We start from the raw sequence: 6,079 nt of genomic DNA, 5'->3' as shown, positions 1-6,079 counted from the left end.
CAGTCCCTTACATACAGACAGCCCTTCTCTCTTTATACATTTTATGGAGCCCTCTTCAGTTTATAAGGAGCCTGAGGCTTCATTCTGCTTAGCTCTGACTCTGCCACTGAGACAGGCATTTGGAGTATATATTGTGGGCTGGGCAAGGAGGGCAAGGTTCTGAGTATGGAGGGGTGGAGGTCGCCTTGGACAGGAGCAACATCCTCTTCTGCAATGGGAAGGAAGGAGGCAAAGAGGCATGAAAATACAGGTTAGTGTGAAGGTTGCTGACGACCATTACACATCTGCTCCAGGCATTTGGCATACATCTGTTCATTATCACAACAGAATTCTTTTGGTTGCAAGTGACAGAACCACAGTGCAAACTGGCTTAGACAGACATGGTTATTGGCTCAGGTGTCCACATTACAAGGAGGGCTGTGTTGACAGGGCATTTGGAGTCTTTTTTTCATGCTGTATAGAAAAAGGCCACCAGCTGCTCCCAACCACTTGGGGGAAATTTGCTCTTTTCCTGGCTGTTGTTCGAAATATCTCAGGGAAGGGCTCTGGTTGGTTCATGCCTAGTCATGTGCCTACCCCCTGAGCCAATCACTGTGGCCAAGGGAGAGTCATGTCAGAAGGGCAGCTGGCAGCTTCTATTCTGCAAAATGTTAGAATCCGGGTGTGAAGGCCGGTGCTGCTGTTTCTCAGAGCAGTGGTGGTGGTGATATTGGTAGCACAGAAATACCCCTAGATAGCCACTTTAGAGTTTTTTTTTCTGTTTTCTTCATTTAACAAGATTTGATGAGCACCAGCTGCATGCCAGGCATTGTTTTACCATCGTGGTTTACTGTGACCAAGAAAAAGTCCCTACTTACCTGGAGCTTACAATTTTGTGAGGGGTTCAGGCAATACACAAACAAAGAAATATAATTTCAGGGAGTGTTAAGTGAAAAAAAAAAAAGATGAGAAAAGAGGAAGGTGGGTGCTAGTTTGGATGGGGTAATCGGGGAAGGCCTTTCTGAGGGGACCTGCCTGTGGGGGCATGAGTCATGCCAAGATCTTGCAGAGAGAACAGCGTCTTCAAAGGCCCCGAGGTGGGGATGAGCTTGGTGTGTTCTGCGGATGCGGCTGGAGCAGCTCAGCCAGGGAGGGAGGGGCAGCTGATGAGCAGGCAGAAGCAGGGCACAGAGGGCCACTTTTGCTAGCTGCGGTAAGGAGTTCAGATTTTATTCTGTGTGTGGTGGATGGAGTGTCATCTCGAAGCGATGACCATTGTCTTACAGATAAAGAAACTGAGCCACAGAGAGGTGAAGTTGACTTGCCTAAGAAGGAAGGTCTTACACGGTGGGACAGTCTGCTTGGAGCCAAACCCTTGTTCTCTCCCTTCCGCATCATTTGCCTTCCTCTAGTTAGCTCTGGAAAAACTGCGCAACAGTCTGGTGACCTCTCTTTTCTCCGTGCTGTAGGATGGATGGCTTTCTGAGTGACGAGAAGGGGTGGGTCGGTGGGGCCGGCAGAAGATGGAACGGGGTTGGCACAGCTGCTGAGCAGAATGGGAAATGGACTGGACCAGGGCAGCGGAGAGCCCAGCAGAAGTTAGACTGGGTTTGTAATGGAGCAGAGCCGTGCGCTTACTTGGTTTTCTCCAGTGGTACTTTGCAGACAGCTGGCCTGGGATGGCAGAAGAGAGGAAGGAAGAATCTGTGAATCAGAGTAGGGACTGGGACAGCAGGTTCAGGGGCAGCAGAGGACTGGTGAGGATGTGTCTGAAATGAAAAGAAATGTATATGTATAGCAACCATGTATTTTGCTTTTTCTAGAGCCACTTCAATATGATGTTATTTTTTATTTTCAACAAAGGTGGTTACTTAAATTATTAATTTATTGAGATTTGGGTGTTATACTTCTGTCAGATATTGCATACAGGAAACATCATTATTATGGGCTGAGTTGTATTCTCCCAAAGTTCATATGTTGAAGTCCTGACCACCAGCACCTCAGAATGTGGCTGTACTTGGACAAAGGGCCTTTAAAGAGGTGACGAAGTTAGAGTGAGGACTTCAGGGTGGGCCCTAATCCAATCTGACAGGTTCTTCGTCAGAAGTGGAGATCTGGACACAAAGAAAGACAGCAGGGATGTTCATGCGCAGAGGGACGGCCACATGAAGGGGCACAGGAGGGCGGCCATCTCCAAGTCAACCCTGCTGTCACCTTGATCTTGGACTTCCAGCCTCCAGAACTGTGGGAAAATAAGTTTCTGTTGTTTAAGCTGCTGGCCCTATGGTGTGTGGTGGTCTTTTGTTATGGTAGCCATAGCAAACTAATGTGATCATGAATCAGAGAGTTTTCTTTGTGGTCAGACCACAACCCAGCTTGGCCCGCAAGGCCCCGGTCGGTCTGGCCCATGACCGGGTTTCCATCCTCACCTCCCTCCTTTCCCTGGTGTCTCTCTCTCAGCATTCCAACCACAGTGGCCTTACCCTTCCTTCTTTTCTCAGGGTCTGTGCATTCTGTTCCCACTTCTTAGAACATTCTTCCTCCAGATAACTCTTTTTCTTCAGATTTCAGCTCAAATTTACCTTCGTTAGGAAAGCTTTCTGTGACCCTCACTCCCAGTCACTGCTATCGCCCCTCCAGGTTGTCTTAGGTGGGTTCCTTGGGAGGTAGGAAGAGAATCGTGTGCAAGAATTTTACTGGGGAGTGCCCATGGGATCAACACCCGTGGAGTGGGGCTGAGGGAGTAGGAATGGGCCGCTGGAGGTGTTGAGCTTTGATTCCATTAAACAAAGGCCAATGTCAGTCCCAGGAGGACCTAGGGAACCAGGTTGGTCCTGGAGAGTTTCTACCTTGAGACAATAGGGCAGCAGAGACCAGTCACTGGAGGTGGGTTGTCCCCCAGGGAAGGGGTGTGACTTTTGTCAAGGTGGCTTTTAAAGACTGAGGGCAATTTCTGGGGAAGGCTCCAGGGAGAGCTGTCACATCCAATACTCCCAGCAAGTGAGGGGGACAAGTGCCTAAATCCTGGAGGGGAGCTGGGGAGCACATACAGCATCCACTGCATGTGTCCTTACCTCTCCTATGTAGCATTTGGCAGTTGCAAGTTCATATTTGTATGGTTATCTTATTAATTTTTCTTCCCCACTAGGTGTAGAACAGAGAGGAATTCCTTGACAGTAAAAGTGCCACATCATTGGACACAGAGGAAATGAAGTGAGGATGGGGATTTGAGGTGGGGGAGAGTGGGTGGGGGGAATAGCAGGAATGTTAGGAAAATCTAGAGGAAATGCTTGTGTGGCTAGAAAGACTCATTGGTTAGTATTGTAGGATAAAAGAGAATGGAGCGACGGGGAATGTTTATTTGCTACCTGCTATGTTCCAGGCACTTTCCTATTTTAATCCTTATAACAACCGTGGGACAAAGATTGTTGTAGCTTGAAAAGGGTTGATGAGAGGTCAGATGTCTCTAAGAGAAGGCTGAGTAGTTTGGTTGCTAAGATGCCTTTGAGCCTGGCATCAACACTGTGAATTTATTGCAGAATAAGTATGGCCAGCTCCTGGCTCCTTGGGCTCCCCTGGTCTGTGCCCCAGGCAGGCATGCTTTCTCTGTTCACAGTCGTTGCCAACTGATTTAGTTAATTAGGTTTCTGCTTCCTCAATTACCACCACCCCTCATTCTTACCTCCCTGTGACCATAGCCAGGCCACCACGGTTGGCGTTTGGGGTCTTCCCAAGCTCTTTGATCCCATTTTCAGGCCTTCTCTTGGTTCGTGGCAACAGATGGCCTATCTCATCCTTCTGTGTGGATTTTGCTAACTTCTCAGAGGGTTTCCAGGTTCCACACTCCCTCCCATGTGCTGCTAACAGTGCTATTACTCCTTTGTTGAAGCTCAGAGACGTTAAGTCACCGGCCCCAGGCCATCCAGTCAGTAGAGCCAAGGTTTGGTACCAGGTCTTCTGGCTCCCAAGGCAGGGAATGGAGGGGTAGATAAAGGGCAGGGGGACCATGTGCCAGGTTGTATGGCCTCACGGTCCGTGAGGAGCTCTGGGCAGGGAATGCTTTGTAGGCTTGTCTGTAGGGTCTTCCAGGACTTGGGGACAACTGCAGCCAGGTCAGCCAATGGCCACTAGGAGCTTTGAGCTGTACCCATGTTCTGCCAGAGCTGAGTCTCTGCCCCGGGGATCTTGCAGAGCTGAGCCCACTGTAGGGCCCCTGTGGGGAGCTCACTAGCACTGCTGCTTATGGGTGGGTGAACTGAGTCTGGGGGGGTCAGAGGGTGTGAAATTAAGCCTACTTGTCGCTTGCTAACTTTTGCACCCTAGTTTGAGGCTTCCATAGTGTGTAGGAAGGAGCGCCTTCTCCCTACCATGGAGGGTACTGTTTTGTAATTCCACCACCAGGAGGGGGAGAGGTCTCCTAATTTGTATATAGGCTCCCTGTCTGCTAGGAGCTCTTCAGTGTGACTCTGTTCCTTGCTCCTTGGTATATGCAGCTCAAGCCCACATTCAGGTAGTTGACCATGGCCCTGCAGGGGTCAACAGGAGCTATCTGGGCATCTCTGTTGGGTCAAGAGTGTGCAGTAGTCAAGCCCAGAAGAGAGCCTAAAGTAGGGTTGTGCCTGGCAAGGTATGAGCTCCGCAGACCCTGCTTGTGCCCCCAGCTCTCTGGAAAACCCTCTAGGCAGCCAGCACAAGGTCAAACTCTTCTGCACAGTGAGTCCCTGTAGGGGGATTTGTTCCGGGAAGGGAATTACATTTCAATTTGATTTAATTCAATGAGAATGACACCAAATTGATCAGCTGGTAAAATGCCATTTGATGGGCAGATCTGCTCTTTCCAAGTCAATAGGAACCACCAGAAAAATTAGTTTTGCTTTTTCAGACAGAACTGAAAGTTTTACCCATTTCCTTTGCCTTTTAAAAAGGGCTTGAATTCCCTGCTGGTGGAGAGCATTTTCCTGATAGCTCTGTTGACCTGGGCAAAGTGATTAAACATCAGGAACCTAGGGAAACAAGTTCTATAACAGCATATATGTATTTTATTTTATTTTTATTAAAGTATCATCGGTATACAATTTTATGATGGTTTCAAATACACGCCACAGTGGTTCAACATTCACCCATATTATCGAGTCCTCACCCCCTCCATTTCAGTCGTGGTCTATCAACAAAGTAAGATGTTATAGAGTCACTAATTGTCTTCTCCATGCTGTATTACTGCCCTGTGACCTACCTATATTGTGATTGCTAATTACAGTGACCCTTAATCCCCTTCTTCCTCCCTCCCCACTCACCTTTTCCAACCCCTTCCCTTTGGTAATCACTAGCCCCTCCTTGGAGTCTGTGAGTCTGCTGCTATTTTGTTCCTTCTGTTTTGCTTTGTTTTTATACTCCACAAATGAGTGAAAGCATTTGGTATTTGTCTTTCTCTGCCTGGCTTATTTCACTGAGCATAATACTCTCTAGATCCATCCATGTTGTTGCAAATGGCAGGATTTCTTTTCTTTTTATGGCTGACTAATATTCCATTGTGTATATGTACCACATCTTTATCCACTCATCTATTGATGAACACTTCAATTGCTTCCATCTCTTGGCTATTGTAAATAGTGCAGTGATAAACATAGGGGCGCATATGTCTTTTTCAATCTGGGATCTTGTTTTCTTTGGGTAAATTCCTAGGAGTGGAATTCCTGGGTCAAATGGCATTTTTATGAGGAACATCCATATTGTTTTCCACAGTGGCTGCAGCAATTTACATTCCCACCAACAGTGTAGGAGGGTTCCCCTTTCTCCGCATCCTCGCCGACATTTGTTGTTTCTTCATAGATGTATTTTAAATTAACCACCCTGCACCAGGCTTTTGTGTAATCTTGAGAGACTTCTCAGATTCTTTGGCTTCAGTTCTGCTATCTGTAAAATGGGTGGGTAACCTCCCTTGGCCCACCTCTGAGTGACCTTCTTTGGAGATATAACCACTGCACCACAGTGGCCACTGCCATTATCCCACTGCCCACAACCACTGACATTACTTCTGAGCAGTTACTATGTGTCAGGCACTACTGAAAGCTTCGTATGCATTTTATCACATAATCCTTGT

The sequence above is a fragment of the Manis pentadactyla genome, chromosome 4 (assembly GCF_030020395.1).
Source record: "Manis pentadactyla isolate mManPen7 chromosome 4, mManPen7.hap1, whole genome shotgun sequence".
NCBI lineage: Eukaryota > Metazoa > Chordata > Mammalia > Pholidota > Manidae > Manis > Manis pentadactyla.
This window is presented reverse-complemented; position numbering follows the sequence as displayed.